Raw genomic sequence first — 12305 nt, forward strand, 5'->3', positions numbered from 1 at the left:
GGACTAATGGAATGGCAATGATGGCTGCTGCCATGGTCCTTAGTAATCTGAGCACTACTAAAACTAGGGCTCTCTGGTTGGGGATGAGATTCAGAATCTGTTGTCGAAGACTCACCACTCTTTCCATTGGAAGTTTTATGGTCATGGAAACTGTGTTGAGTTCTGCTCCGATAAAGATGGTACATCTGGATGGCTGTAAAGCAGATTTGTCCCAGTTTATAGTAATCTCCAAACAACTGCAAAGATCTAAGATTGTCTCCCTTGTGTGTATGAGTTGATGCTTGGTAGTGGTGGTGAGGAGCCAGTCATCTAAATATGGAAAGACCTGGAATCCTAACCACCTCAGGTGAGCCGTGACTACTGCCATGAATTTGGTGAATACTCTGGAGGTTATAGTGAGACCAAATGGCAGAGCCCAAAACTGAAAGTGCCTGGCTCCCAGCCAAAAGTGCAGATGATCCCTGGATGTTCTGACCATCTTTATATGGTAGTACGCAACCTGGAGATCTACTGAGCACATCCAAGCACAGACTGTAGCATGACCATCCGGAACTTTGTTTTCTTGACTGATTTGTTCAACCTGCTGAGATCCAAAATTGGTCTCCAGTCCCCCGTTTTCTTTGGAACTAAAAATAACCTTGAGTAATTTCTGGATCCTCTCAGGTCTGCTGGGACTGGTTGGATGACTCTTTTTTTCTAGCAGCCTTGAAATCTCTGTGGTTGCCTGTTCCCTGAGATTGGGTGGAACATCTGGGATTTTTTTCACAGGGGTTGGAGAGGTAGTAAAGGGAATAGTGTATCCTCTAGATATTCTGCTTTGTACCCACATATCTTTTGTAATTTTTAGCCAGGTGTCTGGGTACAAAGATAAGCGTCCCCTGACTGCCTCTAGAGATGGACAGGTGGGACTTCTTTCAGGAGCACTGGTAGGGATTGCCAAAGAACTGATCCCTGTCACCCTGGTTCTGCGGATCCCCTTCTGCCTCATGGATGGCATCTCCCATTATTGCCCTTCCTCTGTCTCTAGAGGGGGTTTCACTATGTGTGTCAAAGAAAGCTCCTTGGGCTTTACAGAACCACATTTTTCCACTTTTCTGACCTTTAGGATAATGTCTGGTAGGAGTGGAAAAATAAATTCCTACAGCAGACAGAGTCTTTCCATCTTGTTCACACCTGGTAAGTGTTTCCTTCACTTTTGGTCCAAAAAGTGATGAACCATCAAAGGGGGTGTTTAAAAAGGATGACTTGTAGAGCTCCACAAAGCAACATAAGCGCATCCAGGAGTGCCTCCTAAGAGCAATTCCTGTATCTGCTGCCCGACTCATTCCATCAGCTGCATATGAAATCAGACACATGGAAGAGTTTATAAGGAAATTTAGGGTAGCAAGCTGGGAGGTTACCTTATCTGAGACCCCCGCAGCTACCACACCCTGAAGAGTGTCTCCTAACTCCTTAAGGAGATCTCTGTGTAGTCTGGTGAAATGTGTGAGATAGTTCAGGGATCGAAGACTAAAGGCTGCTGAACAAAACATGTGCTTTCCATATCTGTCCATGATCCTAGAATCTCTATTAGGAGGATGAACAGATGTGAAAGTCTCCGATAGCTCCTTCTTAGTGGCTGCCGCCACCAACACAGCATCAACCGGTACTCCTTTGGTAAGGAAAGCCTTGTCCTGAGGTGACATAATAAATTTATTTGGTCTCTGAGGGACTGGTTCTATTGTATCCGGGAACTTCCACACCTTTCGAGAGAGAAGGTCCATCAACTCATCAAAAGGTGGAATCACCCAAGAGGTGGGGGGTTGAGACCCGAAAGCCTTCAGGAGTACTGACTCATCATCAGTAGGGTTAAGGAGATTCCAGCCATCCCTCTGTTTTAGGATTTCTAAGATATCACCAAAAGAGATATCTTCAGAGGGGGACCGTGGGGACCCTTGTGACTCATCTAAGTGAGTAGCTAATGTAATGGATTCCTGTGGGGAATCCAGATGCTTCCTCTTGCAAATTCTCTTAATGGGAACCTCCTCAGAGGAGCTTCTGGGGAGGTTCCGGAAGAACAGGGCTCACCCAATGGGGAGACCTGAGACTCTGGGTCTCTATGTTTTTGACGGATCAGTGTAGCAGAGACAGACACAGGAACTTTAGGGGAGGAGATTGCTGGTACCGATGATGTGGGTGCCTGAGGAGACAACACTCTCCTCATGGCATCCCGCGGCTCCAGTCTGAAGAGATGCCTGAATCCATAGAAACAGGCAATCTCTGTGGTGCCAAAACTGTGGGCTCCAAGCCTGAGGTAGGTGCCGAGCTGAAGCCGAGGCCCTGAGAGGCAAGGTCTGCACCGAAAGATCAGTATGGCTATCCTCTCCGGACCTGACCGGTGAGTGTTGGCTCCTAGACTCTAAGGTGGGTACGGAAGAGGTCAGAGTAGTCGGAACCGAAAGCCCAATGGGTGCCTGCTCTGATGGTTACACAATCATCGGTTCTGAATACTCCAGCTCCGAAACTTTGGGTCAAATCGGAGGAGGAATCAAAGAAATGGGTCGAGTTTGGGTCAGTTCTGAAGCCCTAAGGGTCGGACCTGACAAAATTTTGGCTAGTGCCTGTGACTGCAGAAGTCTCTGTAACACTCGATCCATGTCCTTATCTGAGAGTATTGAGGACTAGGAAGCAATGGACAATGTCTAAGACTGGAGAATAGGTGATTTTAAAGTGCAAGATACTGGCTCCAAGGCTGGGGGCTGACTCCCACTGACCACAATTACCTCGATAAGCTTCTGCACCTAGGTGTCAGTCTTGCTGGATTTAGTTGCTTTAGAAGTCGACGAGCCCTTTCTCGGCTCAGACTCTGACAAAGAGCTTGTAGACACAGTTTTTGGAGATTTAGTGGGCTTGTCCTTCTCTAAGGCTTCTTGAAAAGAAGATTTCAAGAGACCTCTTGCTATCAGTTTACTCTTGCGTTCATGAAGAACGCGAGAGCTAAAGTAGTGACAGATGGCACAATTTTCCTGTAGGTGAAGTTCACCTAAACAATAAACACGATTTGTATGGCCATCTGTAACTGACATCTTCTGTATGCATTTCAGACATTTTTTTAAACCCATATTTAACTTTCTCAGACATAACTCTGTCACTGAAATTGCCCAAGGCAGAACAAACTCTAGTTCTATATATATAACAATATATATATATATATATATATATATATATATATATATATATATATATATATATATATATACATATATATATATACAAAAAAAAAAACACACAGCACACAGATAATATCTATATAAGAAATAACCCTAATAAAGAAGGGTCTCTAAGACTAACTATAATAACTATGAAACACACCAAACTGTTCAACAACTATTATGCAAGCCTTATAAAAAAAATGCAGGGTTGAATAACAAATATTTGCAAGCAATAGCAATGATATATTATTAATGCCCTAAGTAAAAAAAATGGGCTATATATAAAGGATAGGGAGAAAAAGCACTCTAACTAACGAAGACTAACAAAAGAGACAAGTGTCTCAAGTAGCTAACTATAATGTAACAACTAACAACAAATAGTAATGAAAAATTTTGTTTAAACAACTATCAAAAGTTTGACAATACTGGCCAGAGCTTTTCAACGAACATCTGATCTGTTGCAGCAGCAAATGAGATCTGAGGGAAACTCTATTGCATCATGGGATAGGGAGTAGGCCATGAGTTGTTTGAAGATCTCGAGCTTTAGCATTTGGCCAAGTCAGAACCGAGGATCAGCTCCAAACCCATCAGTGAGAATGAAGGCGAGATAGAACAACTTCACATCATTAGTTTGGGCAAGAATGTGATATAATATAACTTGAGCAAGACGGGGTGTATAAATATTTGAGAAATGATGAAGGATCAACAATAAAGCATGAACAAATACGAATAAAAAATAGTAAGGCATACTTTAGAAGACTTAAATTAATTCTGAAAACAGCGTTGACATCTAGTAACAAAATCCAAGCTATAAACCAATTTACTCTTCCTGTCCTAACTTACAGTTTTGGAGTGACTGACTGGGCCCAAAACATGTTGGATAAATTGTTTATGAAAACAAGAAGGATGCTTCATGCTCACCAAATGATTTATAAAAATCATTGTATACCAAGATTATATATTCCCCATTCCAAAAGAGGGATGGGTCTCCTTGAAACTGATTACATGTACAGTTCTGCAGTTGTGGGACTCCACACATATCTTCTGACCTCACAAGACCCAAATGTAATGAAAGTATTGAAACAAGAAAGAAATAGAAATAAGGCAAAGAAAATGATTAAAGGAGACAAAATGAGCTACTACCATAACATTCAAAATAAATATCTAACCAATTCTAAAAAAATTTGGACAGCCATCAACAAAGTACTTCACCAGGGTAAAGCATACACCCCTGCCCCTGCAACCACTGATAGCCCAACTCCATTTAATATGTTTTTTACAGATTCTGTTCTACAACTAGCTAATGCTCAACAGCCTTCTACTACTATAAAGCCACTAAAAACAATAATAATGAAGAGAGCTTTTCATTTCAACCTGCCTCCACCTCCACTATTAAAAATATGCTTAATAACCTAAAACCCAAAACTCTCTCCGTCTACAATCTGAATTCTTAAAGATAGCTGCTAATGCAATTGCATAACCAGTAACAATTCTCATTAATCATTCTATAGCTGAAAACCAAGTCCCCCTTCTCTGGAAAATTTACTATATCACCCCATTCCACAAAGGAGGCACCTCCAAGGAACTAACTACCGGCCTATAGCCATACTCTCCCCCGCTACAAAATTCTTGAAAGGTATGTATAAAGACAAATTATGACATTTCTAAACTTTCACAGTCTACTCACAAATGCACAACATGGTTTTAGACCAATTCATAGCACTACCACAGCCCTTATGTCTTCACACAGAGAGTCACCACCCACAGGAACAAAGGTAAGTATGTCTCAACCATATTCTTAGACCTTTCCAAGGCTTTTGACATGATTAATCATGATAAACTCATCAACACTCTCTCAGATTTAAATCTAAGCCCTCCCACCATTTCTTGGTTTAGAAGTTACTTATCAGGCAAACATCAGGCAGTCAGATGGCAACAAGAACTCTCCCCATTACTACCAGTCTCAGTAGGAGTCCCTCAGGGTTCCATTCTTGGACCACTGCTATTCTCTGTTTTTACTAATAACCTTCATACTGCTACACCTCATGTTTCTATCATCCAATATGCAGATGATGCAACACTTACTTGTGTATCCTCCACCCTCCAGATACTGCTGCATCAAACACAATAGTCTTTTCTTGCTGCTGAAAAATGGCTCTCTGAATCACAACTAATATTAAACCCAAATAAAACCCACCTTCTTATCTTCCCACCCACACCCCATTCTTCTCATAACACTACTTTTAACATTACTTCAGTAATAATACAATCATATCCCCCATTACTCACACTAAACTGCTAGGGGTTGTAACTGACAGCAACATGCAATTTGACATACATATATCCGATACCATAAAAAGTACATAAAACTCTAAACTTGCTATACAGAAATAAACACTTCCTAACTGACTCCACCAAAGGCACTATTGCACGTACCCGCCTCATCTCAACTCTTCTGTATGCCTCACCAATTTTCACCAACCTCAGAAAATCTGACCTGTCTAGGCTGCAAACTTGTTATAATAAGTCTGCTAAATTTGCAACCAATACCCCACATAGGACACACCACTGCACTCCCCTTAAAAAACTTAATTGGCTGGAACTTCCCCATCTCATTCTCTATAGCCGACTTATACTAACCCACAAACTACTTTACTCCCCTGAAAATACCTCTGCTCTACAAAATATACAACACCAAAGCACCAAAAGTAGAGCCCTACTATCCTATCAAAAACCCATATTGGGGGACGGAGCCTAAGTGGCCAACTGGTAACAGCTTTTTTCTTGAGCTCCACATCTGCTACCAAGAACAGGAAAATTATTATTTAAAATTCTATTATCAGCTCCTTAAAAGTTATACAATCAGTTTGAGAACCTATAATCTACTAGATTTTCAACTTTGGAGCTTTTTCTTAAAATAATTCCTATCATAATTAATGATTATACAACTGGGCAGAGATGAGCAACTCAAAATCTTCACACGCTGATTCCACACTAAGGAAAGAAATCCTGTCTATATCTACTATTCTCGAGGAATTATCTTTAAAAATGGACAGATTTACTGACAACCTTGAAACTTTAAAGATGAACTGTCAACAACAAACTAATGTTCTAAAGGAAAGCCTCCAGCAGCAACAATCCAAAATTCTGAATATTGAGACTTCACTGAATGATACGGATAAAAGACTTATGGAAGATGAATTCCACTGTGAGACCATTCTGCAACAAAACACTTGGCTGATAAAGTAGACGATGTCGAAAACAGAGAGAGAAGAACAAATATTAGAATCTTTGGTCTCCCTGAAAAAACAGAAGGAGAAGATATTATTTCCTTCCTAAATTCCTGGCTGCCTGAATTTTTGGACTTAAAAGGTTTGTTATACGGAATCGAGAGAGCACATAGAGCCATAGGGAAATCTGTCCCTCCTTCCCCTAATGCTTCTCCAAGATCCATAGTTGTGAAGTTCCTATCCTTCTTAGATAAAGAACTCCTACTGAAAACAGCTTGGAGGAAAAGTCCCTTGTCTTTCAAAGGAAACCAAATAAGGTTAGATAATGATTACTCCTGGAAATGACCAAAGTAGGTTAGATAATGATTACTCCTGGAAATGACCAAATAAGGTCAGATAATGATTACTCCTGGAAATGACCAAATAAGGTTAGATAATGATTACTCCTGGAAATGACCAAATAAAGTTAGATAATGGTTACTCCACAAGAGTCCTGGAAATGAGGAAAAGCTGTTGGCCATTGGTAAGGCTATTAAAGCAGAATAAAATTAAGGTACAATTAGTTTATCCAGCCAAAATCAAAATCTACCCTCAAAAATGAGATGAGATCTTTCAACAGTGCCAAAGAAGCTGTTTCGTTCATCCAAAACAACAACATCCTTACAATTCCAGAAGGCATGAACTGGTCACCATCTACAACCTGAAAAATTATATGGCTCTGCTTACTTACTTACTTGCTTGCTTACACACAGTCTTGCTGTGCTGTTTACTGCTGAATCAGAGACATGTAGCTCTGCATGACTCCATCTGTAGTCTGTTTAAAGCACCAAGCCTTTCAAATTGCACACTGATAAATAAATATATTTTGCAGCTATAAGCACAGTTACAGATAACTTATTTTATAACAAACCACACATAGTCTGTCAGATTTGTAGCATATATTTACAAAGTTTTCCTTCATTACAGATATGAATGATGACTTCTACAAAATACCTCTCTCTGTCCTTCTCTCACATAACTGAATTACTACAATAGCTATATACAGAGCTAGTCACGCACACAAGAGATTGTTATTTTCTGTTGGTATATTTTTCTGACCTTCTATGGGAAGTCACATAATGTCTGTTTTTAGACCTTTCTATTGTCCTTTTGTGATTTGAGCACTTTTGCTGATGTGAGGATGCCATTCTGAAAGGAAACATCTGTATAAGCTGTTCCTACTGGAAAAACATCACGTATTGCTGAATTTATAAAAAAGGATGTCTGTTAATTGATATTTGTTCTACAAACATGAGAAAATCATGTAATGCTTGTTTTCCAGTATTGCTTTGTTAGGCATTTTCTGATGCTGTGAAGAGAAGCCTGTCTGTTATACGTATGAATGCACATTGTAAACTCTATACATATATTCAAGCAAACTTTTTCTTTCAGCATATTTACAACAGAATTAATTTCGGCCTTATATTCATAATATCTAACAATTCCCTCTGTTTTTAAACATACTCAAAACCTTTTATATAAAAAACACATTAAGAAACAAAACCTTTAGTCTTTTTTGATACAAGTCAAAATGCAATTTTACATAGTTAATACAATGAAAACATGTATTACTACCAAACCTGAATGTATTTAACAACTTTTTTTTTGCAGACCATTCTGTGAAAATATTTTATTAGTTATGAACTGTGTCTGTTTTAATTTTACTTGATTAATTTATTCTTTTGCAATCACAGAATTTAATTTATGACTTAGAATTGTTTTATTAACTCTTTGCAACTGTTGAATTAACTATAAGAGACAAGAACCATGTGCTACTGCAAGCATTTATATACTACTGAAAATTTACAGTTTTAATGTCAATTTGACCATAAGATTGTGGTCATGTCTCTGAACTGCTCATTAACATCTTGATTGACAGTGAAGTGAACATAAAGTACTGAACTGGGCTTAGATAATACTTATTTGAAAGCAATTATTTTACTGGGGTAAAACCAGTGATATTACAACTTGACAGATTACTTTTGAACTTATTACAATGTATTTTGATTAGTATGTATTTACACAGACTGTTTGCTATTTATGTATTTTAATTTAGTAGGTATTTTGGACCCATTTTTTATTTAAACATGGTTTTTTACACATATTTATTACTAGACATTAATTTCATTTGTACTGAATTCTTCTGCATTTGCACATACAAAGACTATTATTTGTACTGACTTTTTTTGCATTTGTACATACAATGACTATAAAGTACATTTAGTCTAATTTTACAAATTTAATAACATTAATATTGAGCAAAATTTTGGAAAATCACCTGAGAAAAACAACTGGATGGATGTAAGACAGAAGAAAATGAAAACTGGAGTTAAAAATACTGGACTTCCTAATTCTCTCAAAGATCAAGCTAAATCATAAATGTTTATGGAAACCTAAAGAAGTATGAATTATTACTTTACTTGTCTTGTATAACTCTTCATTTATTTAACCAGTGAAACTTGCAATCTAAAATTAATATTACTATATTCTTATTAGATACTACTGCTAGTGTTACCTAGGATGTATAGTTAGTTGGATCCTGCACACACGTTTACATTCATATTAGATACAACTTCTAGTGATACCTGGGATGTATAGTTAGTTGGATCCTGCACACATATGTTTATATTCTTATTAGATACAACTGCTAGTGTTACCTAGGATGTATAGTTAGTTGGATCCTACACACATATGTTTATATTCTTATTAGATACAACTGCTAGTGATATCTAGGATGTATAGTTTGTTGGATCATACACACATATGTTTATATTCTTATTAGATACAACTGCTAGTCTTACCTATGATGTATAGTTTATGTTTCTTTCTTTCTTGAATTGTCTCTTCCTTTTCTCCCTTTCCTTTCTTTTTTAGGGGAGGGAGAGAGGAAAGAGGGAGGGGAATGAGAAAACAAAGGGGGAGGATTAATTTGTCCGTTTAATCAGGAAATCTGAAATAGATAACATCAGAACTTGATTTTATGTATATATTGTAAAGAACACTTGTTTTTTCAAGCATTCTGTCAGTATATGATTTAAACATGACAATAAATGGTTGTCTGTAAACTGAGCTTGGTATTGCATTAATAAACTTGTCTGGGTACTGTATTAGAACTCTGTGGTCAGCTGTGTAAGTGACGCTGAAGTGTAACGGAGATCCCCTTTGCCTGTGTTGTTGCTTCAGCAGCTTGAAAGTTGTCTGAAGTATAAAGTGCACAAGACATTTGATTAAATATTAATAATTAGTAGAAATACCAATTTGTTCTAAATAAAAATAACATCCACTAGTAACTGATCTCTATAGCAACCAAGGCGCATTATGTAAATTATGATGACATCATCATTGCATTTCAAATCCCATTGAGTGTTTTGGGAAGTTAGTAGGTCAAAAATTAAATAAATTGACTTTCCATAACATGATACTAATAGTTAAATACATCACTACCATGTTTTATACACAAGCATCTGCATACAATTAAACAAAATTATTCTATAAATAGTAGGAAGGAAAGAGAAAAATAACTTTCTGTTGAACAGCTGATCGATTACAATTGTCACTGTTTATAAACACTGATCACTAATGGCAAATATAGCTTAGAAATAAGCAAATACTTCATAATTACCTTTATGGATTTTCTAGAAAGGCTTCATCCACTCAAGTAGATTTCTAGTAAAGTGATATTCTTTTTGAGTAATATGACATCAGTAAGGAGATACTATAGCACACTGTATCGCTAGCTTTTACATGCTCCTATTTGAAGAAATAAACTGGTGGCATATTATTAGACTATAACATAAATACTCAGTTACAATTGGCTCTAAATACATCTAAACTGTTCCTGTTAAAGTTTACCCAGTGAGTTAAATAGTAAGTAGTGCCATAGGGAGTGTATAAAACCACTTCCTAGTACCATCATTTCACATTTGGGCTCAGGTTCTTTCAGATTTGATTTGGGATGTCTGCTCCATCTGGTGTGGCTTTGCTGTATCTTACAGTGTTGTTATTGGGGTATTGGTACAATATAGCTGTTATAATGACTGGCTCAAGTAGCACACATACCTAAGCTATTAATAATGTTTCTATTTTACTATCCTTAGTGCTGTTACAAATAATTGCCACCCTGCAGTTTGGAATATAAATTAGTTAAGCTAATCTCAAAATGTTAGAGTCCTAGAAGCTTATCAATGTTGGAATTACACCTTGTTCTCATACACAATAATGGTGAAAAAGAGTGGTGGATAGATATTTAGCTAGATGAGTGGTTTCTAGAACTCTTTGAACATTTATTGAAGCTGGAGTTAAATGAAAAGAAGTCGGACTTATTATTTACACACAACAAAGTTCGTAATAATAGACTCTAATATACTCATCAGTACCTGAGATGTGTTATAAGACATTGACTGTTAATACAGCAATAAATAATTGAACAACACATTAAGACAGTGAGTTTTCCTTTAATTCCTTTCCCAAACTTTTTTCAAATACACTGCCTGTCTTTGTTATTGACAAGAAAATTACAGGGAATGCAAATCAACATATATGTTTGTATACCTCATAGCAGGTGAAATGCTTTAATAATTAATTACATATAATATCTTCTACTATAAATACTTAAGTGCTGATCTACTAATTTACTGATTCATTCTGGTTAACACTGTTATTGTTTATCCATCTTTAAATTACTGGAATTATTTACGTAATCAGATGCGCTTTGAGCCCTTTAATAGATAATTCTACTTATACATGATCATTATCAAAATATTATTTCTCTGATCCTATAATTATTCATATAGAAGTGAAGATATATATACTTCAATTGAACAAAGATTTATTACTGAAATTTAGTTGCACTGTTTATAATCAAATTGTATATTATACTAATATATTGTTGTTCGCTCATACCAATTAATATATAGACTTTCATATAACACATGCTCTGGAGCCTCAAGTTGGGCAAACTTGTTTCAAAATTCTGGAAGTGATGGTTAAATCTGACTGGATATTTTTATTCTGTCAGATTAAGAATGTTCTGCATTCCATGTCAGTTAATGGATTTACTGTTTATCAAAAGTTTAGTTTTAAATGTTTTTTCTTTTTTTAGGCTACAGACTGTTATTAAATTATATTTTATATTGGGAATCAGCACCTTGTCATCAAAATATAATCTTTCCAAGAAGGGTACGAAAGTTTTAAATATCATGATGGTTTGTTATCACATTTTACTAACACTCTAAACCTTTAATAAACAAAAAAGATGGACTTGACTTTTCTTTCCTTAAATGTTAATGGTTTAAACAGTCCAGGGAAACGACTCAACCTATTAAAATACTTGAAATTAAATAAAGCACTAGTAATATTTTTACAAGAAACCTATTTCAAAATAAATGATAGCTTTAGCTGGAACCCAAATGAATACCTAAGATTATCCAACTCCTTATACACTAAAAAAACAGAGGTGTTCTAACATTATGGAAGAAAAGCGTTATCTCCCCTCAAATCTTATATAATTATCAAGATAAAGAAGGACTTCTGACAATAACAATAATACAATTTAGAAACAGAATTTGGACACTGGTCAATACCTATTGGTTCCCGGGAATTGGGGTAACAACAATAAAAAAACACTTAGAACTCATTACTAACAGTTCTAATGGTAGCCTGATTTTAGGGGGTGATTTCAACTGTTTACTAAATGACTCAGAAACTACTAACAAGAAACCTTTTCATATTACTCCTATAGGGAAAACTCTTTAAAAATGGGCAGATAACTTACAGCTATATGATTTATTTTATCTCAGAAATGATAATTCATTAGAATTTTCTCACTGTGATTTTAGATATAGGA

At 36.4% G+C, this 12305-nt stretch overlaps 1 protein-coding gene across 1 annotated transcript in view; it reads right to left on the bottom strand.

The window, feature by feature from the left end:
- The window catches only part of F9 (coagulation factor IX), a 547347-nt gene that overhangs the window by 473889 nt on the left and 61153 nt on the right, over positions 1-12305 (bottom strand). The gene's annotated exons all lie outside the window — the stretch shown is intronic.

The sequence above is a fragment of the Protopterus annectens genome, chromosome 15.part0, assembly GCF_019279795.1.
Source record: "Protopterus annectens isolate FY-2018-M chromosome 15.part0, PAN1.0, whole genome shotgun sequence".
NCBI classification, from domain to species: Eukaryota; Metazoa; Chordata; order Ceratodontiformes; family Protopteridae; genus Protopterus; species Protopterus annectens.